The 26,872-nt window shown below is 38.1% G+C and overlaps 1 protein-coding gene across 4 annotated transcripts in view; it reads left to right on the top strand.

The window, feature by feature from the left end:
• Positions 1–26,872, top strand: part of GNGT1 (G protein subunit gamma transducin 1) — a 369,003-nt gene that overhangs the window by 304,229 nt on the left and 37,902 nt on the right. The window contains exon 1 of one of the 4 annotated variants that reach the window (XM_069587423.1): positions 21,607–21,873. The exons of the other annotated variants lie outside the window; for them this stretch is intronic. The gene's annotated coding sequence lies outside the window, so the exon portion shown is untranslated. Of the gene's footprint in view, positions 1–21,606; positions 21,874–26,872 lie in introns of those variants that run through there. 4 annotated transcript variants of the gene reach the window in all.

Genomic DNA, 26,872 nt, shown 5'->3' on the forward strand with positions numbered 1-26,872 from the left:
CCATGGGGTTCCAAAGAGTCAGATATGACTGAGTGACTAACACTGAGACCTGAGACCAGATATATTTCTAATGAGCAGCCATGTTTAAAAGCAGCTGGACTAGAAAAGCTTTTGTATATCACCTTGCTGTGCGCCTGAAACTTTGTAAGTCAGCTATTTGTTAGTTGCTCAGTCATGTCTGACTCTTTGCAACCCCTTGGACTGTAGCTCACCAGGCTACTCTGTCCATAGAATTCTTCAGGCAAAAATACTGGAGTGGGTAACCATTCCCTTCTCCAGAGGATTTTCATGACCTGGGGATCAAACCCAGGTCTCTTGCATTGCAGGCAGATTCTTTACTATCTGAGTCAGGGAGTCAACTATACGTCAATAAAATATATATATTAAGAAAACAAAGTTTGATAGACAAAAAAGCAAGAAGTCCCAGTCAGCTAAAATACACAGAAAGAATGAAATAAATCAGTTTATTTGGGGAAAGAGGAAAAAATAATCAGAAAAAAAAAGTGGTGAGGCTAGAATCCTCACTAGTTCAGGGCAGCGGACCCAGTTAAGCAGAGTCAAGACAAATGGAAGGAAACCTGGATAGAGCAATCTTCCAAACACAAGGAGAGAGAGAAAAAGGAGGCAACCTGTCACAGCTGAGGGTATGGCAAGTAAAGTAAAAGCTTAAATATTACGTATGACAGTTAGATAATCAGCAGATCTTTTCCATAAGCAATTTTAGGAGAGTGAAGTAGAAATAATAATACTAACTACATTTTCTGTTCTTGGAGAAAACTGAAGATAAAGATGAAACTTTTACCATCAGAAAGTTCACATTCTACTGAGGGACATAAAATCGAAGTGTGCTTGTGTCATGCCAGTAATGGAAAGGATAAATTCCGATGGAGACTGGAAGAGGAATAAAGAGAGAAATCTACAGATAAGGGACCACAAGGCCAGGAGAAGTGGTATCTGGAAACCCGCAGGGACACTGTAGAAATTTTACGAAGGAGTACGAATGTAAACTTTATAATTTCACTAAAATGCAATAAAGAATAAGTGCAGTCTTTATAAATATGTGAGGATTACCTGTTTAGAAAGTGCATTCCAATCACCACTAAACAGGGAGAATTTTTTTTGAACCAAGGCAGATCCATGAGAGCTGAAACAACTGACACGTCAGGAAATGAAACATTTGAGGGCACAATGATGTTGAGGATATTTAGATGCTTTAAAATATTTAATAGGAGTTTCCCTGGTGGCTCAGTGGTAAAGAGTCTGCCTCCCAATACAAGAGACACAAGAGAAGTGGGTTAGATCCCTGCGTCAGGAAGACCCCCTAGAGAAGGAAATGCAACCCATTCCAGTATTCTTACCTGGGAAATCCCATAGACAGAGGAGTCTGCAAACTACAGTCCATAGGGTTGCAAAGAGTTGGACATGACTAAGAGACTAAACAATGACAAATATTTAATATTCTGTGAAATTTACTTCTGACTTAAAAATTAAATACATTCAATGTTATGTCACCATAAAATATTCTTGTGACTGTGTCATGCGGCTAATTTTCTTTTCTAGAAATCAGCATAAATTATTGACCCTGTTAGTGATGTCTTTTTATTTAAACTCAGTCTCAAAAATGTTTCTAATGAAATAGATGTTGTTATGAAGGAAACCATTGTATTCCAGCTCTTTTACTTACTACGTCTCCATTAAGATGCCTGCATTATATCACTTAGTCAACAGAAGTAAATATGTGCTTACAAATTATTGTCTATGATGTAAAAAAATTATATGTCTATGTTATAAGGCAATGCAAGATACTGTCTAACAAATGTGGCTTGTTGACTGAAAATACTTTTGAAATACAAGTTCATGGGAAGAGGAAATAATGAGAAAAAGGGCACTTCTCTGGTAAAAAGTTCGGGTGAACAACATTAGGTGATATTTAAAATTCATGCTGACAAAAACAAATCAATAGCTTGACAGACTCAAAGTTCAAACCAACAGGAGAAGTGATTTAAGTTAAATCTATCAAGATTTGGGACATTTAGCAATTTAGCATCTGTGTTACCAATAAAGGTCAATAAAATTCCTTTTTCACATTGAAATGTGGGATGAGGAAAGAGAATCTTAACTAAACGATGGTGTCAGGCCAATGTTCCCAAAAAATAGAGAGTTGTAACAATTAAAATTCCTTAGAAGCAAAGGAAATATCATATTTGATGGGGGGGGAATGCATGGACTCCAGACTCCATGTGTTCACAGTCACCATGCTAGAACACTGGGGAATCTTGTCCCCAAGGCTTCTTGAAACAGAACTCCTCACTCTGCCTTCAAATGTCCTTGATCGTGACCTCTCCCTGCCCTTCTCCTGGGAAAGTGAATATATCCACCACTCCCCTTCAGCCCTACCCATCTCAAGCCAAAGATCTGTTTTGCAAAGGAATAAAACTGACTTTCTTGACGTGTAACCCCTTGGCCTTGCAAGCTGAGCAAACTGATTTGAGGCGATTACGCAGCCACATCATTAAACAGTGCACAACTCACTTCTCTGCAAAAGGTGATTTATGCACTAGGGAGTATGAATCTCAGCACTGAGTAATCCACATGGCTCTCTTTAATTATGCTTGGCATTACAAAGAAGGAAAACTTACTTTTCCCCTCTTTTTTTAACATAAAAAGAAATGTGAGATTATTCTGAAGGAACAAAGTTGACTTTTTCCCCAATAAGGGTAGTTTGGGGCTTCTCAGGTGGCTCAGTGGAAAGAGCCACCTGCCAATTCAGGGGATGCAAGAGACGTGGGTTCAGTCCCTGGGATGGGAAGATCCCCTGGAGAAGGAACTGGCAACCCACTCAAGTTTCTTGCCTGGGAAAATCCCATGGACAGAGGAGCCTGGCAGGCTACAGCCTACGGGAAGGCAAAGAGTCAGACATGATTAAGTGACTGAGCATGCACACAAGTGTAATTTTGCAAGTTCTGTAGAAAATCAAAGTATTTATTTGTAATCTACTGTTCATACCCTGGGCTTCCATTGTAGCTCAGCCAGTAAAGAATCCACCTGCAATGCAGGAGACCCAATTTGATTTCTGGGTCGGGCAGATTTCCTGGAGAAGGGATAGGCCATGCACTCCAGTATTCTTGGGCTTACCTGGTGGCTTAGCTGGTAAAGAATCCACCTGCAATGTGGGAGACTTGGGTTCAGTCGCTGGGTTGGGAAGATCCCCTGGAGAAGGGGACGGTTATCCACTCCAGTATTCTTGCCTGGAGAATTCCATGGACTGTATAGTCCACAGCGTCACAAAGAGTGGGATACGACTGAGTCACTTCTGCTCTCACTTTCATTCATAGCCTAGGAAAACCCTTAATAAAGAAAGGCAAAAAGTAACCATTGCTGCCTGCTAACTTGCATTTCTTCAGTTCCTTTCTTCTCTACATTCTAAAACCGATAAAAGGCCCATAGATTTTAAACTGATCTACTCTTTCACTTTATGTGATTGAAGGGCATGTCACTTTGCCATGAATTTAGCATTTCCTGCTCCTGACTTTTCTGAGGAAGGGAGAATGTTTGCAGTATTTGATTTATAAGTTTCACAGTGAACAAGTGCTGTTTGTACAAGCCTCTGTGGTCCAGGTAGTGATTAATCTCCACGTAAGAATGGAAACATGGTAGATGGAGGAAGCTATGCTAGTTATTTCTTGCTCAAAATAAATAATTAAGGTGACTAAGCAAGAAGCATCACAGTCGGACACAAACTGACTTTGCTTTTCATTCCCAAGGAAGGAAAATTTGGCCATTTATACCATCAAGTCTTGCTACCTCCCTCCCCACCCCTCATTGGTAATTTTCAAGTCCTTTTAACAGACCAAAGAGTCCAACCTTAAATAGAGGGAGCTATAATATAAGCATATTATGAAGCTTTGAAACCAAGTTGCTTCCCAGAAATTAATTTATCCATTCACTCAAAGAATAGTTATTAATTGCCAATAGTTTACAAGGCACTGTGCTAAATATTTGACTCTTTAGGGGCAAAAAAGGAAACAATAAAAAAGCTTTCACCAAATACATTTGTAATTACTGAAACCCTCAGCAAAGATGACTGGGCAATGGAGAATAAAGTCTGGGCACTACTGGCCTGAACTTAATAAATTATTTTATTTGTTATTCATTTGCTCATCATAAAACAGCTAAAGAAATGCCTTCTAGGAATCCAAGTTTTTTAAAAACAGCTTTACAAACTGGTGAGCTATATAATTATTCAATGAGTTAACTTGGACAATATCAAGTGTAGGCTAAGATTTGGAGCAACAGGAACTCCTACACCGCTAGTATTGTACAAATTATTACCACCTCTCAGAAAACAAATTGTAATTATCTTGCAAAGTTGATATGAACACTTTACAACCTAGCTGTAGCAGAACCCACGTACAGTGCCACTACAAATTTATGCTCCCTTTCCATAGAGTTGTTGGGACCCTGCTGGCCAGAAACTAGAATTTGCTAGCTTCCTTGTATCTAGTTTGGATTATATAATTAGTTTTGACCAGAAAAATGTGTGTGTTGCCAGGTTTTGCTCTGTTCTTCACATTTTGGTTCCATGCTTGTACACATTGGAGTCATGATAATTACCCACAACATACAAGGCTATCTTAAGTCTTGTATTTCATCTATGAGCAGGAAGTCTAGCTCAGCCTTACCACATTTCTTTTTATTAAAAAAAAAAAAGTTCTGAGTTATCTTAGCACCCAGGCTTGTGAAATTACAAAAACTTTTTCCCAATTTTCTATTGTAACCTCCCATTCCTGAGGATGTCCCACAATCTAGAATGGGGATAAAGATCAAGATAAAAGAATAAGTTAATATTTGGAAGTCATATCTCATTAGAGCTTCTAGATACAGTGCATTATTTTGCAGTTTTATAGTGTCAATGACAGGAACACTTAGTCAAACCACACTGTAGAGACAAAGGGTGGGTGCTTATTGTATGAAGACATATAGATGTTTAGGTTTCTAGGCAACTCTGCAGATGGGCTTTTGCCATTATCTCTCTTCTCTTCCTTGCTGTTTCTGCCTTCATGATCTCTATCACTGATTTTTCTTACTGCTCATTGTATAATATAATACATATCAATCCATCAAGATTTTTAGATGAATCTAATCTGATTGATTTAGGAAACTTCCCCCACTGATAGAGCAATAGCCTTTATTTCTGACCAAGTAATAGTCAATGTATTGCCTACAACTGAACTACTCTTTTGTCTTATAATATGCCTTGTGGGCACCCCTACGAAAAGAAGAGCACAACACTGCACATTTTCTGAGTAAATAAAAAGCATAGTTTTGACTAGACTTGATACCATGTCAAGAGTAGTCTGTCAAGAAACCAAGAGTATACAGATGAGAGTAACAGCCCAAATACGATGCCATAGATTCATTTCTCCATGCTTCTCTCTACTCAGGAGACCTTAAATAAACTGAGATAAAATCCTAAAAATGTGCTGAAATATCCTACAAGAAGCCAGAAAAGAGAAGTAAAGGATCAAAAAAAGAAAGAAACAGAAAACAAACTGGCAAATTGGCTGTAGCATATCAATAATTACCATAAATGTAAATAGTCAAGGCTGTGGTTTTCCCTGTGGTCATGTATGGATGTGAGAGTTGGACTGTGAAGAAGGCTGAGCGCCGAAGAATTGATGCTTTTGAACTGTGGTGTTGCAGAAGACTCTTGAGAGTCCCTTGGACTGCAAGGAGATCCAACCAGTCCATTCTGAAGGAGATCAGCCTGGGGATTCTTTGGAGGGAATGATGCTAAAGCTGAAACCAGTACTTTGGCCACCTCATGCGAAGAGTTGACTCCTTGGAAAAGACTCTGATGCTGGGAGGGATTGGGGGCAGGAGGAGAAGGGGACGACAGAGGATGAGATGGCTGGATGGCATCACTGACTCGATGGACGTGAGTCTGAGTGAACTCCAGGAGTTGGTGATGGACAGGGAGGCCTGGCGTGCTGCAATTCATGGGGTCGCAAAGAGTCGGACATGACTGAGTGACTGAACTGAACTGAACTGAAATAGTCTAAATAAATACACTGAGCAAAGGACAGAGTGGGTAAAGAAAACATGACCCAACCATAAACTGTTGATAAGAATCTTACACTTTAAATTTAATGACATAGGTAGACTGAAAGTAAAAGGGTGGAGAAGTTATACCACTTAACCATGAATTTAAAAAAATAAGGATAAGTTTCATGTCGAGTAAAATGAACTTCAGAAAAAGAGAAATTACAGAAAAGAAAAAATGACCTTACATAATGATAAAAGGATCAATCTACCAGAAACACAAAATGACACCAAACATACACACCAAACAAAATTCTCGAAATAAATGTAGCAAAAACTGATGGAGCTGACATAGCAATAGAAAAACCGACCATTGTAGTTGGGGAACATTAACCAAGATACCATATCCTGACCCATAAAATGAACATAAATAAATTTAAAATAATTGAGATCATATATCATTAATCTTACAGAAATGCTCATTCAAAACTGAATTGGTTAAATAAATCCTGTTACAGATTTTCCCCAATAATTACAGAAATACCTATGAAGGTGTAGAGAAATAAAGGAACCCTTACTGGTACTATAAACCAAAATTGTTAGAAAATCTGTTATCAATGTCTGAGAGCAATCTGTACTAATTGTGATACTAAAAGAACTAGATTGAAAAACTCCTGCCCACTTAGGCAGCCATGCTAGAAGAAAAAACTTTTTTGAATGAAAGCTCCTTTGGGAGTGAAAGTGGCTCAGCTGTGTCCGACTCTTTGTGACCCCATGACTATACAGTCCATGGAATTCTCCAGGCCAGAATACTGGAGTGGGTAGCCTTTTCCTTCTCCCAGGGATCTTCCCAACCCAGGGATTGAACCCAGGTCTCCCACACTGCACACAGATTCTTTACCACCTGAGTCACAAGGGAAGTTCAAGAGTACTGGAGTGGGTAGCCTATCCCTTCTCAGGGGATCTTCCTGACCCAGGGATTGAACTGGGGTCTCCTGCACTGCAAGCAGATTCTTTACCATCTGAGCCTACTATTCCTCACCAAATGGTTCTTTCCACGAGCTACCTGACTGTCTGCAAGATGTGGAAACTGGCCTCTCCCAGAACAAATAATCAGAAAAGAGAAAGGAGAAAGAGACTGAGAGAATACTCCAGATGGAAGCATTTAGAATCCTAGGAGCTACATCCCACGGTATTGGTTGAATGCTGTTGATCTCAGAGACCAACCCTGATCCAGTGTGGGAAAGGACCACACAAGAGGTGCACATCACACAGCAGGGGAGCCTCGGGGCCACCTTCGAAGGAGAGAACCACAGTCCCTCATCAGCAGCACTCTTCCTCTGTGTAGCCAATTAGAATTTGTGACCCCCTAGTAAATGGCAACCCACTCCAGTACTCTTGCCTGGAAAATCCCATGGACAGAGGAGCCTGGGGTAGGCTGCAGTCCATGGTGTCGCGAAGAGTGGGACACAACTGAGCAACTTCCCTTTCACTTTCATGCATTGGAGAAGGAAATGGCAACCCACTCCAGTGTTCTTGCCTGGAGAATCCCAGGGACGGTGGAGCCTGGTGGGCTGCCGTCCATGGCGTCGCACAGAGTCGGACACGACTGAAGTGACTTAGCAGCAGCAGTAAACAATGCGAAAGCAATGGAGAAGGCGGAAGAGCGATCACTATTGAACACTGCATCTCAGGAGTTACGGCTTCCCAAATGAATGCTATTGGCAAACCTGCAAGAGGAGCCATAGCGTGAGGTTTTCTGTATTGTCTTTGATTTATCCCAGTTCAGTATCTCAGGAAGCATCTGGAAAATGAGGACATAAGAATTAGGAAACCTGGGTCCATTTATTATCTGCTGAACTCTGGTGATTGCTCACTGTACATAGATCCAGGCGGGCGTGTGCATTCCCAGGCGTGTCCGACTCTTTATGACCCCATGGACTGTAGCCCGCCAGGCTCCTCTGTCCATGGAATTTTTCAGGCAAGAATACTGAAGTGGGTTACCATGCCCTTCTCCCGGGTATCTTGCCGACCCAGGGATCGAACCCATGTCTCTTTCATCTTCCAAATTGGCAGGTGGGTTCTTTACCACTAGCACCACCTGGGAAGCTCACATAGATCCATCTCCAGCTGCAGTTCTAAGGTAGAGATCTGGGCATCACAGAGAGTGGTGGGGGGACTTACCTGGTGGTCCAGTGGCTGAGACTCTGTACTTCCAGCGCAGGTGGTGCAGCTGTGATCCCTGGGCAGAAAACTAAGATCCCACCTGCCGTCTGGCATGGGCAAAAAAGAGAGTGGCAGTGACTAATACTGTCAAAGGAAGTCTACACATACCTTCTTCATGGGCTGAATTGATTTCTTCTCCTATAAAGAGGCATAAGGTATAAAATTAGCATGGGACCTATGAAACTACACTGTAAATTTATATTAAATGAACACGTCCTTAAAAGACTCAAAGGAAAAGCAAACTGTTTTACTGCAGGGAAAACATTTTATAAAACAGAGTGCCAGTATAAAGCCTTTACGAGAAAGAAGAAGTCCAAGAGGCTGCACAGACTATGATGAAAAGAATCTAATTAGAAGAGAGGGGTAAAAGGCAAGAAAAAATTTGTAAGAGAATGAAAAATGAAGTACCAGAATTTTGGTGAACATTAGAGGAAGAACAGAAAGTGTGGGATTGAAACTGATGGAATAAAATAAATAAAGAGGAGGAAAAGCTTATGTAAGCTTTTCCAGAATGTAAGAGAGAGAGAGGTAAATAGATAAGCAAAAAAAAAAAAAAAAATAGCATGGTAGAATTCTAGCTATGCTTATGACAGAAAGCTTTTCTGAGTATGTGGGTAGGAAAGGTTCATAGATTGTTACAATATTAAAGAATAGAGCTGAGCATAGAATTCTTCTCCTAGACACTAAATGACAATCAGTTCAGTTCAGTCTCTCAGTCGTGTCTGACTCTATGCGACCCCATGAACTGCAGCACACCAGGCCTCCCTGTCCATCACCAACTTGTGGAGTCCACCCAAACCCATGCCATCGAGTCGGTGATGCCATCCAACCATCTCATCCTCTGTTGTCCCCTTCTCCTCCTGCACTGAATCTTTCCCAGCATCAGGGTCTTTGAAAATGAGTCAGTTCTTCACATCAGGTGGCCAAAGTATTGGAGTTTCAGCTTCAACATCAGTCCTTCCAATGAACACCCAGGACTGATCTCCTTTAGGATGGACTGGTTGGATCTCCTTGCAGTCCAAGGGACTCTCAAGAGTCTTTTCCAACACCACAGTTCAAAAGCATCAATTCTTCGGCACTCAGCTTTCTTTATAGTCCAAATCTCACATTCATACATGACCACTGGAAAAACCATAGCCTTGACTAGACAGACCTTTGTTGGCAAAGTAATGTCTCTGCTTTTGAATATGCTGTCTAGGTTGGTCATAACTTCCTCCCAAGGAGTAAGCATCTTTTAATTTCATGGCCGCAATCACCATCTGCAGTGATTTTGGAGCCCAGAAAAATAAAGTCAGCCACTGTTTCCACTGTTTCTCCGTCTATTTCCCATGAAGTGATGGGACCGGATGCCATGATCTTAGTTTTCTGAATGTTGAGTTTTAAGCCAACTTTTTCACTCTCCTCTTTCTCTTTCATCAAGTGGCTCTTCAGTTCCTCTTCCCTTTCTGCCATAAGGGTGGTGTCATCTGCATATCTGAGGTTATTGATATTTCTCCCAGCAATCTTGATTCCAGCTTGTGCTTCCTCCGGCCCAGCATTTCTCATGATGTACTCTGCATAGAAGTTAAATAAGCAGGGTGACAATATACAGCCTTGACGTACTCCTTTTCCTATTTGGAACCAGTCTGTTGTTCCATGTCCAGTTCTAACTGTTGCTTCCTGACCTGCAGGAAGCAGGTTTCTCTAGACATGTTCTTCCTCATATATGAAAACAAAGGAAGACACTCAAAAATTCTTCAGAAAATATACCATTGATGTAACCTTCCTGAAAAAATATATTCAAGATATACTCTACTTCCTCAAGATATGAGATTAATACAGACATAAGAGTGTGAAAATTGGTTATTTTTCATCTTCTTGGAGACTATCGTGTAATAGAAGTAGGGGAGTAAAGTTTTGCCTTTTTCGTTTTTTTGCAACTCCAGATAGACAGAAAGTATAGTCTTATTTAGGACATAGGTTAAGAGGAGATGAAGCTTAATACAAAGAAGAACTAAGACCAATATTTTCTACCTACTTCACTGTTTGGAACCATTTTCCCTATCAGCTCTTTAACAGTATTAGCCCCATAGTCCACCGTCCACCTCTACCTTAAAATTCTATTCAGAAACTCAGTGACTGCAAACTGGAACTGAAGGCCAAGGCTAGAAGGGTTTTAACAAGGATTTAAAGCAATTAGACTATAAAGGGAGGAGTTTCCAAAGAGAAACGTTTGTGTCTTTGGGAGTCAAGAATGGAGGCATTCATTGTTGTGAGAAGCTTGGGGCTCACAGAGGTACTCTGGAACCCCCACATGCTATGTGCTTGTGAGCACTAGAGAATAATAGTCATAGTGCAGAGGAAGATTTACTGGTAGAGAATAAAATCCAAGGGCGTTCCCCCTGTGACTAGTGGGTGTTGTTTGTTGGGAGTTACAGAGTGTTTGTGGGTAGGGGAGCCAGGGTGCAATCAAGAAGCACGTCTGTACAGAGTTTTCCTAGAGACCTCAGGAAAAAAACAAAATTTGTATCACTCAGGCTCAAATATTTCACTGGTATTTCTTTTCTCATTCAAAATAAGTACTTTGTCACCTAATTTGGGATTTGTAAATTACATTCTTTATGTAAGTGTTACTTTCTCATTAGTGTCTGACTCTGCAACTTCATGGGCTATAACTCGCCAGGCGCCTCTGTCCATGGGATTTCCCAGGCAAGAATACTGGAGTGGGTGGGCATTCCTTCTCCAGGGGATCTCCTGGCCCAGGAATCAAACCCAGGTCTCCCACATTGCAGGCAGATTCTTCTCAGCCCCCGAAGTATAAAGATAGTCTCAAAACCCTGTAAGCCTTCAGATCTGTCACCTGGAAAATACCATTTAGGTAGTCCTGAAGAAGACTGGAATGGAAGTAAAGAGCTGTTCTGTACACTTTGCTGACTTCACATGTATAACTGACTGGTCCCTTCAACATCTCTTATAATTCCAGCTGCATGAACGCTGATTCTGTGTCATAAATGCATAAATATTCATAGCTGCTATCTTTTCATTGTCATATCTCTTAACATAATATTAATATTGTCCTTCTTTGTCTTCTTTAAGCCTAGTTTATAACCATCTCTTCTACTGTGTCTCTAAGCATGCTATCTATTACTTTTTACTTGCCTTGACTTCTTTTATTTTTGACTTTGAATCAGATTTTGTTTATTTTTCTTTTCATTTATTTTTTAAAATTAATTTATTTATTTTAATTGGAGGCTGATTACTTTACAATATTGGGGTGTTTTTTCACCATACATTGACATGAGTCAGCCGTGGTTGTACATGTTTCCCTGCGTCCCGAAAGCCCCTCCCACCTCCCTCCCCACCCCATCCCTCTGGGTTTTCCCAGTGCACTGGCTTTGCGTGCCCTGTTTCATGCATTGAACTTGGACTGGTCATCTATTTCACATATGGTAATATACGTGTTTCATTGCTGTTCTCTCAAATCATCCCACCCTCGCCTTCTCCCACAGAGTCCAAAACTCTGTTCTTTATATCTGTGTCTCTTTTGCTGCCTTGCATACAGGGTCATCATTACCATCTTTCTAATTTCCATATATATGCGTTAATATACTGTATTGGTGTTTTCTGTTCTGACTTAACTTCACTCTGTATAATAGACTCCAGTTTCACCCACCTCATTAGAACTGAATCAGATTACTTTTAGATTTGTCTGTTGTATATAGTACAGAAGGAGGTTTTTCTTTGTGATCTAATCTTTTCTTTTCCATGTGATTTAAATCAAATTACTGTCACAGGTATGACAGGTGTGTTTGGATCCTTTCATAGTGTTACATTATTTATTCTGTTTTTTAATTAATAGACTATATTTTAGAGAAGATTTGGTTTTGCAGAAAAATTGAGCACACAGTACAGAGTTCCCATGTTTGCCCCTCTTTTGCTCACAATTTCCCCTATTATTAATGGTGTGCATTAGTGTGATGTAATTGTTATAATTCATGAAATAATATTGGCACATTATAATTAAATAAAGCCCATAGTCTGGGTTAGGGTCACTCTTTGTGTTGTGCATTCTGTGGGTTTTACCTTATTCATAATGTCAGGTATCCACCATAAAAGTATCATATAAAATAGTTTCTTTGTCCTAAAAATCCGCTGTGCCTATGTATCCCTCCCCATCTCTCCTCAAATTGCTGGCAACCACTGATCTCTTTGTTGTCTCTATAGTGGCATCTCTTCCAGAATGTCATTTAATTAGAATCATATGAGGCGTAGCTTTTCTAAACTGGTGATTTTTACTTAGCAACATGCATTTGGGTTTCCTTCGTGTCTTTTGGTGGCTTGATGGCTTTTTATTGTTAATAATATTCCATTCAGTGAAAGGAATGGTATTTTGTTTATCCATTCACCTACTGAAAGGCATCCTGGTTATTTCAGATTTTTAGCAAATGTAAATCGCGAGGATGATTTGTGTGTAGGTTTTTGTGTGGATCTAAGTTTTCAACTCACTATGTAACTACGTTGGAGTGTGAACTGGGGATCACGTGGTAAGACTGTTTTTAACTCTGTAAGGTTGAGTCGCCAAGTGTCTTTACTCTCTTGAACTAGCCCATGCTCAGTCTCCAGCAAGTGGTCAGTTTTTATTTAAGCGTCACTATCAGTTGTTGGTGTGAGCAATGGGCTTCTGCTGCTGGACCTCTGGGATTTCTGAATTCACCCTTCTCTTTAGTTTTCAAGGTGGCGACTTACCCTGTGACCTCAGTTATCTGGATCTAAGAGGAGTTGTTAATTTTTAGTTTGTTCAGCTTTTATCTTGTTGTAAGGACAGAATAATAACTTTCAAGTTCTATGTTAGTGACTAGAAACTGGAAATCTCTTCTATTTTTTAAAATATGTGTATTTTACTAAATGTTCTGTTTTCTGTCTTTTTCATCCCAACTCTCAGATAGTTCAGAAGTTTATTTCGTTTCTAGTGGCTATCTGACAATTCTACTTGTATAAAATGCTCTGTTTCTCCTTTCTCTAGCCCCTACCTGTGTGGGTGCACGCTCAGTCGCTTCAGTAATGTTCGGCTCTTTGCGACCCCATGGACTGTAGCCCGCCAGGCTCTTCTGTCCATGGGATTTTCCAGGCAAGGATACTGGAGTGGGTTGCCATTTCCTTCTGCAGGGGATCTTCCTGGACCCAGGAATCAAACCTGTGTCTCCTATGTCTCCTGCCTTGCAGGCTGAGTCACCGGGGAAACCTTAGCCCCTGTGTATCAGTCCTCTCTGAGAGCTACCATAAAATTCACTTATGTTGTGCCTTCCACTGATGGTTGAACTGCACAGCTTTAGTCAACAGTTGATCTTGGTGTTTGTATTTGTGAATGTGTTACTAGTCCTGCTGATTGACTTCTCAACTGTAAATGATATCCTTTGACTCCCAGGTATCACAGATGATTCTGTTTTCCATCTTCTCTTCTTTGTGTGTTCCTCTATCCATGGAATTTTCCAGGCGGAAATGCTGGGGCATAACAACCTAGAGGGGTGAGAAAGGGTGGGAGGTGGGAGGGAGGGGACATATGTATACCTATGGTTAATTCATGTTGATGTATGGCAGAAATCAAACCAATATTGTAAAGCAATTATCCTTCAATTAAAATAATAATTTTTTAAAAAATGCTGGGGTGGGTTGCCATTTCCTCCTTCAGGGGATCTTCCCGACTCGGGGATTGAGCCTGTGTCTTTTATGTGTCCTACACTGGTAAGTGAGTTTTTACCACTAGCACCACCTGGAAAGCCCTCTCTCTCTCTCTTTTTTTTTTTTTTTTTTTGCATCCTGATTTATCTTAGGTGTTTCATTTCTACATTGAGCATGCAACAAAAACACTCCATTCTGTTAGACTTACTCCCACGTTTTCTTTCCTAATTAGTCTACAGTTATCAGCATTCATAGCACCCCACAATCCTTTGCTCACTTTTCTCTGTGATCACTTACTTGGCAGCAGTTCTCCTCTAGGACTGTGTCCATTTAAGATTTCTGATTTGTTGTCATGGAAATTGTGGCAAAACTGCTCTTAATATCCCTGTAATCTCTATTCACATCTAGTCTTTTGACATTTTTTTTGTTTTCATTTTGTTAATCTTTCCAGAAGTCTATCAATTTTACTAATAATTCCAGTTCCTCGGCATTCGGTTGTGTTTTGGGTGTCTGTCCATTTTCCCTTTGCCTCAACCCCCTTAATGCTTCTGTCATACTCTGTTTGGGGGCTTTGTTTTGTTATGAGCTTCATTTCATTGTTCTGACTCATAGTTTCTTGCAAAATAAATGATTAAGTAAAAAAGTCTGCATCGTATCTACTCTGCTAGTCAGGGGAGGAAACGTTGGTGGAAAAGAGTGAAGGCAGATATCCTGGTCTAATCTCCTTGGAAACATATTGATGACAGGCTTCATAGTAAACAAACCGAGTGGTTTTGTAGGCATTATCTATGAAAGGCTTTTATCAGGGTGTGCCTGGTTACTTAGAATCACTTACAGTAAAGAAACCCGAAATCTATGGATTTGTAGGAGTTGACTCCATGAAAAATATCATGTAAGCTATAAGCATCTGAGTATAAAGCAGAGATGGTTTATGACCTAAACAGTGCCTTTGCTGTGAGTGCTCTGAGCCAGAGAATATCTGGGGTAGGGAAAAAATACTACAGAATGCCCAACTAAAGGTCCTGCACCTCTCTCTGTGATTTGACTATGCTCTTTGACTATTTGCATCCTCAATAAAGCTTGATCTCTTATTCATGTGAGTCTTATTTGATTATCCAAGCTTTTTAATCTCAATTTTTACCTAAGTCATTCAACTCATTAGTTTAAACCTTTCAGATTTTCTAACACATGCGTTAAATGCCACCGATTTTTCTCTAACAACTTCTTAGCTCCTCTCTGTGAGTTTTATGTAATATTTTCATCATTATTCAGTTCCAAATATTTTCTGACTTCCAGTTATTTTCTTTCCAATTATTTTTCTTTAGAAAGAAAACACACCCATAGTGTTTTTCTAAATTTCCAAACGCAAGTTATTTTCTAGCTAACTTTTTTATGGCTACTAAGTTATCTGTACTATTTTCAAAGAATGTGGCTTATGTGATAGCAGTACCTTGAAATTGGTTGAGTCTTGTTTCATGGTTAGGTGGTAATTTTCATTAATGTTCAACATGTACTTAAGAACAAGGATTAGCAAACTATGGTCTACAGGCTAAACCAGCTAGGTACCTTTGTTAATAAAGTTTTATTAGAACACAGCCACACCTGTGTGTTTATGCATCGTTCACAGCGGCTTTTCTAAGTATTCTAGATGGCTCAGTGGAAAGGCTACACCTGCCAATGCAGGAAACACAAGACTCAGGTTTGATCCCTGGGTTGGAAAGATCCCCTGGAGAAGGAAAGGGCAACCCATTCCAGTACTGCTGCCTGGGAAATTTCATGGACAGAGGAGCCTGCCGGGCTACAATCCATGAGGTCACAAAGAGATGGGACTTAGCGACCAAACAACAACGTGGCTGCTTTTAAACTACGTGGTGGAGTTGAGAAGTCGTGGCAGACACTGTGTCCTGCAAAGGCTAAAATATTTACCATCTCGCTCTACAGATCAAGTGTGCTGACCCCTACTGTAGGAAAATATTAATTCTGCAGTTTGGGGCAGTGTTCTATATTCTGTATATTAATAGTATATTTGTTCATTTAGCCTGATAATTTGGTAAAGTTTTTCAGGTTTGCTGTGGCAAGATAGATAAATAAATGATTTGTTCTTGGATGCACGGAAACAGTATAGTTACATCTTTCTGGTGAACTGATTTTTTAATTGTGAATATTGGATGGAATTCTGACCTTATATTAATATATACTACCTTTTGTCTATTTATGTTTTAGATTTGTCTCTGCTGAACAACAGAGATCTGCAATTGATTGTTTATTCCAGGAAAATTGTCTTTAGAATTTCTTCCATGTGCATTTAATGTAGTTACTGTTATATTTATTCCTAACACTGATATTGTACTGCTTTCTATTTGTCCTGACTTTGGGCTCTTTGACTCTCTTTTGCCCCTTTCTTGTCCTTATTTGAAATGATTATGTTTCTAATTTTATCTTTTCTCTTTAACCTAAATCACATATCAGTAAATACATTTATGTTCTTGGACTACTTACATTCTAATCAATTTACTTTTCACTTAAACATAATCTTTCTGTTTAGTTCTATCATATTTTAACCTCCTCCCCTAAAACTAGTGTTACTATTTCTTTTTTTGCACAAATTTATTTGAATTTAACCACAGATGTCTACTTTTATAATTCATTTCTTATTATATTTAAAATCTTTAATGTAAAAAATTTCAAGTAAGAAAAGAAACTTTACACATTTATTAAAAGATATGGTGGAATTAATAAAGATAAAAGCAAAAATTATTAGAATACATACAAATGGCAGAATCATGTTTAATTGAATATTTGTTTATTTAAAAGTCTAGTGAAGCTGTAAACAAGGAAAAAATTAATGAAAATTTTGTCTTTAAAAATTTGATGTAAATTTTATTGCTAAAATTTTTAAGCTTCCATCAAATTACTTTAAAGGAAAAGATTGATTGCCAAAATCAACCCAGGAAGATATAAAAAGCCTGAATAAATCAAAAGTTGTAAATCAAATGGAAAAGGTTGACAAAGAATTTCCATTAAGAGTGCTAGGTTTAGACAGTTTAATACATGAATTATTAAATCCATCTTAAACAAATAAATAAATCTTATAATATTATAAAATCCCAGAGCATAGAGAAAGAATATTTTACAACACTTTTTTTTTTTGGTTCAACAGAATACTAATGCCAAAATTTGAGGGAGCATTAGAAAGGGAAAAACTACAGATTTTAGATAAAATTCCTTTAAAATGATCAAATTGAATTCAGAGCTTTATTAAAGTTTTAATGTTTATATATGGTTTATTTTAAGAATTTATAGACTCCAACCACTATAGAAAGCAGTGTGGAGATTCCTTGAAAAACTAAGCATAGAAATACCATATGATCCAGCAATCCAACTACTGGACATATACCCTGAGAAAACCATACCGGAAAGAGACACAAGTCCCCCGGTGTTTGTTGCGGCACTTTCTACAACAGCTAAGACATGGAAGCAGCCTAGATGTCCATCAACAGATGAATGGATTCAGAAATTGTGGTACAGATACACAGTGGAATGTTACTCAGCTTTAAAAAAGAATACATTCTAATGAGGTGGGTGACCCTGGAGCCTATTGTACAGAGAAAAACAGAAAGAGAGACAGATATCGTATATTAACGCATGTTATGGAATCTAGAAAGATAATAGTGATGAGCCTATTAGCAGGGTAGCAGTGGAGACGCAGACATAGAGAGCAGACTTGTGGACACAGTGTGGGAGGGAGAGTGGGGTGAATTGAGAGAGCAGCATGGAAACATCTACATTACCATATGTAACATAGAGAGCCAGTGGGGATTCACTGTGCGACACGGGGAGGGCAACCCAGTGCTCTGTGACAGCCTAGAGGGGGGGTTGGGGTGGGAGATGGGAGGGAGATGTATGTATGTATGCGGCCGATTCATGCTGAGGTATGGCAGAAACCAGCAATACTGTAAAGCAAATATCTTGCAATAAAAATTTTTAAAAATTTATAGGCTAGCTCATGTTGAGATATCTATTAATCTATTAATGTCTATTAATATCAAATTCCAAGGGAGATAAAATGTCACATTTATTTGCTGAAAATCTGTCTAACTTGATCCATGATCTCTTCACATTAAGAAAAATCTTATAGTAAATTAGGAAGATGATTTATGTTTCATCAATCTGATAAATAATATTGATTCAAACTTGTAATCAATGTATAGTTAACTATAAGACACAAAGGGTATGTTGATAAAGATCAGAAATAACCAAATATATTTACTTACTATTATGTATCATTGTTTCTGGAAATTTCAGCTAATGCAACAAGGCAAGAAAAACAAGGAGTTTAGATATTAGTAACAAGTAGATACAATTATTATTGCAAATTTTGTGAATCTCTGTAGAACAACTTAAAAATCAACTGAATAGATAGTAAGTTTTCTTGTTTGATTAATCAGAAAATAACTAGGCCATACATTTTTTAAAAAAGAAAAAATAACTAGGCCAAAATCATATCTTTTCTATTTAACAGCAATTACCAGTTTAAATGTAGAAATTATAAGATGCTCTACTTACACACAAAAAAAAAACCTTTTAAAAAAACATGAAAAATAAACTTTAAATAATAAAGCACCGAGGAGTGATTTTTGTTATTCTGATATAATACCCTACCAGGGAGGTCCTTATGTGTCTCGCCCCTTTCTTCATCTTTAAGAGAGTAAAGGTAAACACACCTTTGAAGTAAGTGGGTAGGTATTTAGGGTTGTCATCCCCAGAGAGGACGGAGAGGCATGCTTTTATCATAGCTATCCTGAGACTGTCTAACCTAACTCCATTATAGGAAGAGAGGGTTTTGTCAGCCTTTTATTTCCATAGGGCTTAAGAAATAGAGCATGGAATCCTGGGGAATTATTGGCACAGGGATTACAGACATCCCCACTGTAACATATCTTATTCCTTTCAGACTCAGCATCTCCAGACAACACCTCAGGAGAAGGTGGCTGTGAGTGAGCCCATAAGGCCTGGATGTGCCTCAGAGAGGAGTATCCCTGACTTCAACATGAGGCAACAGGATATAGATGCAATCTGAGCCTACATTCCTTTGTAGGGCGAGTTGATTTGGACAAGTGGCTGAGAAAGCCACATTAAAGCCCAGAGAAGCCAGGTAGAGTTGCAGATGATTGCTGAGAGCACATCCTATTTTATAAAAGGATAACAGGGGCCATGGACAGAGAGGTGGCTTCTCCGTGACTCTAAAGTTGGATACCTAGAACTCTCATTTGTAAGTGAGGAAGGCTTCTAGCTCCCATTACTCAAGTGAAGCAAGAATTCTCATAGATTTGTACTGGACTATCTATGTCCTGATAATAGTATCTGGAAAAAAAAGTCATACTATGATTTTATAATATAAAGGAGATAAAAATATACATGGCCCCAACAGCCTACTTTGTGTTATTGACAGATTTCTTGTGTTACAGATGACAGTTCTATCACAAATGAAAGTGTAGATACTATGCAAACCCAACTAATGGGATGGGAGTATTTTTAGCTTGAAAAACAGATTTTGAAATTAACCTGGAAAATAAATGTATCAATATAGTGAAGAAAAAGAATGAAATGCTGTGATATTATTATAAAAATTAATATAAATCTTTAAAAAAGAAAGTCAAGAAATAACCATTTGTCTATTTTCTAAGAAGGGCAAATACTGGTCTTCAGTAGTTAAATGTTTAAACCAATGACAATAATTCAGAAATATCCTGATTTTAAAGATAATTGCCTCCTTGAAGCATAACTCATAATCTTGAGATAAGGCTAGCCTTGATTATTAGTTATAAGAAGTGACATTTGCATATAAAAGTTTGATTTATAACATAACATTTTATTATAGACAGCAATATTTGTTAAAAAGTTGTAAATAGCTTTGGTTGCTCGCTTAAGATTGTAGGCTACTATTTAAAACAAAAGTTTTGTTTAGCAGGTAATAATTAAATTGGAGGTATACCATCATTCATCTTGCTCAAATAAGCTCAAGAAACAAAAAATGACTGAGAATATCTTGTTTAAAATTATAGCTGAACAACCTCTATATAAAACAAAATGTAATTTACGAGTAGAAGTTTTCTGAAAAGATTAAAACACAATGCAGAATATCAATTTGTCATGAGAATTACAGTGCTGTGATTCAGATGAAAAACTTTCAGGAGAGGATGGTTAAGACAGACATCTTCAGTATCAAATATCAAAAGAACTGTTAAAGCAAAATATAAAATTAAAATAAGATTAACCTCCATTTTAGTCTCAGAGGGGAACAGCTGGCCTCCACTGCAAATTTCTATCTTCACTGAAGAATCTATTAGCTTCAAATAATAGGTAAGATAAAGTTATAAATGGATTCGTGGGGTTAAGGTGCTTAGACTCTGAAGGTAGTGTCAACATATAGAGTTGACCCTTGAACAACTCAGGGATTAGGAGCACCCACTTTTGTGCAAACAAAAATCTGTGTACTACTCTCTCTGCCTCAGAAACAAAGGAATTAATAAATGAGTAGCCCAAGGGCAGGAAGCAGAAAGGTTAGATAGAATCAGAACTGAAACCCCAGTTCTTTTGATTCCACATAATGTGATCTCATAAGTTTCATAAGTTTATAAAAGTTTCAAACAGAAACTTTTCCCCAAACATAGTTAATTCAAAGATCTGTAAAATGAAAATATGGGTAGTATATTTATTTTTAAAAGTCTGCATATAAATGGGCCTGTGCAGTTCAAATGTGTGTTGTTCCAAGAGTCAACTGTAATTTATATTCTATACACATTAAGAGTTATGAACATAAATATCAGGATAGATTTAAAAAAGGAAAATTGATCTATGGTTCTTAAACCTTGATTATTTCCATTTTAAAACGATGTTTGGGATGTCAGTTTTCCCTAGGATAATAGTGGTTACTTAGGTAATAATTTCTCCACATACCCTCTGAAGATGTATGGATCCATAAAAGGTATAAAAGATATATATCTTTTATATATAAAAGAGATATAAAAGAACCATCCATAACTCACATCTAAAGCAAAATTAGGAAAAAGGGACTACACAAACTTCAGTTCACATGTAACTGAGGAAAGGATGTGAAGATTGTGCCAAAAAAAGAGGAGTGTGGTGGGTTTCTGCAATTAGTGAAATACAGATAATATCACACCAAGAAAAGAAAAGAGGGTTTTACCCAAACTGGAGTCTGAGACCTGGTGGATCAATGCCATGACTATTAGGGGACTGAGAAGGAGAAAAGACGGAAACTGAAGAACCAAAGGTGGCAGTCGTGGGAAGGCACAGTTTAAAGTGGCGGTGTTGTTGCTGTTTTAGTCGCTAGGTCGTGTCTTTTGCAACCCCGTGGACGGTAGCCCACCATGCTCCTATGTCCGTGAGATTTCCCAGGCAAGAATACTGGAGTGGGTTGTCATTTCCTTCTCCAGGGGATCTTGCCAAGCCAGGGTTTGAACTTGCACCCCCTGCTGCTGCTGCTGCTGCTGCTGCTGCTAAGTCACTTCAGTCGTGTCCAACTGTGCGACCCCATAGACGGCAGCCCACCAGGCTCCCCCGTCCCTGGGATTCTCCAGGCAAGAACACTGGAGTGGGTTGCCATTTCCTTCTCCAATGCACGAAAGTGAAAAGTGAAAGTGAAGCCGCTCAGTTGTGTCCGACTCTGCGATCCCATGGACTGCAACTGAACTGCATGGGAGCCCAGGATGACAGGGAGGCACTCTAAAAGAAGTAAATATCCTTTGGAGGCTTGAATGGAAATAAGGAAGAAATAGTGGATGGAAAAAAGGAAAAAAATGCTGGAAAGCAAGAATCTCATAGAAAGTACAAGAATCACAGAAGTAAAAGACACACCAGCAGGTAAAGTCTTTGCAATTCTGTGCACCGACAGAGAAGAGGATTCCTAAACTAAGAACTCAGGTAAGCTCCCCAAGCCCCTCAAACCCCTCATAGTGCTCCATAAGGATGTTCATTCTTGTTAAACCAAGAACATCCAAGACATGAGCTATTCAAAAGGAAAATACTAGATATAAGTATAAAATATATACTTATATATCAGTATACTGAAGTAAAATAAGCAAAATTGCTTAAAATAGGCAAAAGCAAATCATGTTCATGTATAAATAATGTAAGTAGCCTGGCAAGAAGAAAAACAACTGTAAAATATTTAAATTTTGGTCAATTTTTATATATTTCTCAGTAAATTATTAGACTATAAAGTTAAAGAAAAATCCTCTGGGGTTTCAGGCAAAAAGACCAAGTCACAAAGGAAAACAAATATCAGCAATAGATTTCAATAGCAATATACTCTGGTCTCTGACAAACCCAAACAGTGTGTTAAAAAGCAAAGACATCACTTTGCTGATAAAGATCCATAGAGTCAAGACTACTGGTCTTTCCATAGACATATACAGATGTCAGAGCTGGATCACAAAGAGGGCAGAGTGCTGAAAAATTGATGCTCTCAAACTATGGTGCTGGAGAAGACTCTTGAGAGTCCATCGGACAGCAAGGAGATCAAACCAGTCAATCTTAAAGGAAATCAACCCTGCATACTCATTGGAAGGACTGATGCTAAACCTGAAATGCCAATACTTTGGCCATCTGATGTGAAGTACTGACTAATTGGAAAAGACCCTGATGGTGGGAAAGATTGAAGGCAGCAGAAGAGGGCAACAGAGGATGAGATGTTTGGATGACATCACCAATTCGATGGACATGAACTTGGGCAAACTCCAGGAGATGGTGAAGGGCAAGGAAGCCTGGAGTGCTGCAGTCCATGGGTTAGCAGAGTCAGTGACTTGGCAACTGAACAACAACAAATACTCCAATCTATTGGCCCTACCACCGTTTCACTCTCTCCCCTTGATGCTTTGCTTCCTCTCTTCATGTGGCTTAAATTTCATAGATTTCAACATTAATTATGATGTGAACTATAGGTTTTTGTGGGCACCCTTTTTCAGGTGAAGGAGGATCTCTTCTAGTCTTACCTTGTTGGGTTTCTTTTTACAATGAATTGACATTGAATTTTATCAAATGCCTTTTGTGCATCTTTTAAAATGATCATGTGAGTTGTCATTTATTTTGCTAATGTGATCAATTACAATGATTGATTTTCTTGTTACAACTGCTGTATACCACCAGTAGGATATACGTCAGCTACTCATGATGTGTTGTGTGTTACTGGATTTAACCTTGTGCTTGCTTGTTCACGTCTTATGCATCTTTCCCAAGGAAGAAGTTGACATATAATTTTTCTTCCTTGCAATACTTTACCAATGATTTTTATCTTGAAAATGGGAATTATTTCTTTTTTGTTATCTTCTAAAAGAGATTTTGGAAGTTGGGATTATTTCTTCTTAAATGTTTGGAGTAATTGACCAATGTTTCCATCTGAGCCTAAAGTTTTCTTTGTGCTAAAGTGGGATTGGAGCTTCACTTTCTTTAACAGATGGGAATGTTCAGAATGTCTTCCTGTTTTTATGTTAGTTTTAGAAACAGGCCCAGCTTAATGAGCACGCAGCCCATGTAGTCACAGGCATTTGTAAGGCTTCTGCTCTTGGTTTAATCTTTTATTGTGACCATTTTAAAATTCTTAATTAGTGTTTGAACAAGGATTTTCTCATTGTCACTTTGTTCTAGACCCCAAAAATTATATAGCTGTTCACATTTTGTCACTTTTATTTTTAAAGGGATTTGCCTGTTTCATCTAACTTGCCAAATTTATTGCTATGAATTTGTTAATAATATCTATTAATGTTATATTTAACATCTTTATAATTTATAATATTGCCTGCTTTTCTATTGGTGACAGTAATAATTCATGTTCTTTTTTTTCTTTGAAATCTTGCTATTAACAAAATATTTGATTAATCTTTTCAAAGAAAAAAATTTGACTATTTTCTTGAAATTAGTGTCAGTTTTCTAAACATTTTCATTATTGTTGTCATTTTATTCACTTCCTTTCTTCTACACCTTTTGGGGTACTTAAATATGTGTTTAGTGTGGTTAAGTTTTCTGGTTTCTTGAGATGGAATATTAGAACTTTTTAAATCTTTCTTTTAAAAATTAATTTTACTTATTTGCTTATTTTTGGCTGTGCTTGCTCTTCATCACTGTGCGGTGTTTTCTCTAGTTGTAGAGAGAAGGGGTACTGTCTAGTGGTGGTCTGCGGGTGTCTCATTGCAGTGACATCCCTGGTTGTGGAGCATGGGCTTGGCTCTAGAATGCCCAGGCCTCAGTAGTTGTGGCTCCTCGTCTCTACAGCACAGGCTCAATAGTTGTGACACACGGACTTAGTTGCTCTATGGCATGTGGGATCTTCTTGGATCAAGGATCTAACCCATGTTTCCTGTATTGGCAGGTGGTTTTGTTACCACTGAGCCACCAGGGAAGCCTTCTTTCTTCCTTTTGATTACTAATTCAGAGCTATAAATTTTCCTTTAATCACTATTTTAACTCACATCCTGATTTTTGATATGTCAGATTTTTATTTACATTTAGCTGAAATATATTCTCATGTAATAGTATGTGTTTAATTTACAAATTAAATGTGAAAAATTCTTAAAGAGATGGGAATACCAGACCACCTAACCTGCCTCCTGAGAAATCTGTATGCAGGTCAGGAAGCAACAGTTAGAACTTGACCTGGAACAACAGACTGGTTCCAAATAGGAAAAGGAGTATGTCAAGGCTGTATTATTTAACTTATAGGCAGAGTACATCATGATAAACGCTGAGCTGGAAGGAGCACAAGATGAAATCAAGATTGCCGGGAGAAATAGCAATAACCTCAGATACACAGATGACATCCAATATGGCAGAAAGTGAAGAACTAAAGAGCCTCTTGATGAAAATGAAAGAGGAGAGTGAAAAAGTTGGCTTAAAACTCAACATTCAGAAAACGAAGACCATGGTATCCAGTCCCATCACTCCATGGCAAATAGATGGGGAAACAGTGGAAACAGTGAGAGACTTTATTTTAGGGGGCTCCAAAATCACTACAGATGGTGTTGAAACCATGACATTAAAAGACGCTTACTCCTTGGAAGAAAAGTTATGACCAACCTAGATAGCATATTAAAAAGCAGAGATATTACTTTGCTAACGAAAGTCTCTCTAGTCAAAGCTATGGTTTTTTCCAGTAGTCATATATGGATGTGAGGTTGGACTATAAAGAAAGCTGAGCGCCAAAGAATTGATGCTTTAGAACTGTGGTGTTGGAGAAGACTCTTGAGAGTCCCTTGGACAGCAAGGAAATCCAACCCATCCATTCTAAAGGAGATCAGTCCTGAATATTCATTGGAAGGACTGATGCTGAAGCTGAAACTCGTATTTTGGCCACCTGATGCAAAGAACTGACTTACTTAAAAAGACCCCAATGCTGGGAAAGATTGAAGGTGGGAAGAGAAGGGGGCAACAAAGAATGAGTTGGTTGGATGGCATCACTGACTCAATGGGCATAAGTTTGAGTAAACTCCGGGAGTTGGCGATGGGCAGGGAAGCCTGGCATGCTGCAGTCAATGGGGTCGCAAAAAGTTGGACACGACTGAGCAACTGAACTGAACCGAATTTCCACTCAGAGGTTTTCCAACTATCTTTTTGTTATAAATGTCTAGTTTCATTTTGTAATCAGGAAATATATTCTATGTGATTTCGATTATTTGGAGTATTTTGAGACTTACCTATGGATCAGCAAGTCTATTCGGTAAATAGTCCACATAGTCTTAAAACTGATATTTATTCTGAATGTGTTAGGTGTAGTATTTTGTTGTTTAAATTTCCTATTTCATTAATTTTTCCTACTTTTTCTTTTATGAAGGAAATGTATTTAAATACCAAATTATATGCTATAATTATAGATATGTCTATTTCTCCTTTTAATTATCTCAATTGTTCTTTCATGTATTAAATTTTATATTAAACATGTAGACATTTATAATTATTATTGATTAAATTGACCCTTTTATTGCTGTGAAAGTCCCTTTTTGTTTTGACTTCTCCTTGTCTCAAAGTCTTTGTCTGAGATTAATAAAGTATTTTATTATAGTTAGTGTTTATTTGGTATACCTTTCTATTTTTATTTTCAGATATTTCAGATGTTTATGATGTGTATATAAAGCATGTCTTTTATAAACAGTATTGAGTTGCATCTTGAATTATGTTTTTTAATTCAATATGACCATTTCTTCCTTTAATTGGAGTGTTTAGCCAATTTACATTTAATAATATTACTTATATAGTTGGGTTTAAGTCAACTATCTTGCTATTGTTTTCTAATTGTCCCATCTTTGGGTTCTTCATTTCTTTTTTTCTTGATTTCCTTTGGATTAAACATTCCATTTTTCCTATTAGTCCATCTTTTCCTCTCTTTACTCTTTAGCTCTATATATTTTGTTATTCTTTCTCTTATATTACTATATGTATTCTAGCTAGTAAATTGTCATATTCCCCAAAGTATACAAAAACCTGGAAAGGATTTAATTCCATTAACCAACACTCCTACCTTTGATGCTATTAATTCCACGTATCTAAAACCTGTATGTTTTAAATGCATAAGATACAATACTCAATACTTTTAAACAAAATATTCATTTATAGTTTTTCACACATATTTTCTAGTGCTCTCATTTATTTCATTTTGCACTTACATGTTTCCATCTGGGATCATTTTTCTTCAGAATTCCCATTAATGTTTCTGTAGTACAAATCTGCTGACAAGTTCCCTTGGATCTTGTTTATATGTAAGTGAGCGAAGTGAAGTCGTTCAGTCGTGTCTGACTCTTTGCGATCCCCTGGACTGTAGCCCACCAGGCTCCTCTGTCCATGGGATTCTCCAGGCAAGAATACTGGAGTGGGTTGCCATTTCCTTCTCCAGGGGATCTTCCCGACCCAGGGATCGAACTCAGGTCTCCCTCAT

The sequence above is a fragment of the Ovis canadensis genome, chromosome 4 (assembly GCF_042477335.2).
Source record: "Ovis canadensis isolate MfBH-ARS-UI-01 breed Bighorn chromosome 4, ARS-UI_OviCan_v2, whole genome shotgun sequence".
Classification (NCBI taxonomy): Eukaryota; Metazoa; Chordata; class Mammalia; order Artiodactyla; family Bovidae; genus Ovis; species Ovis canadensis.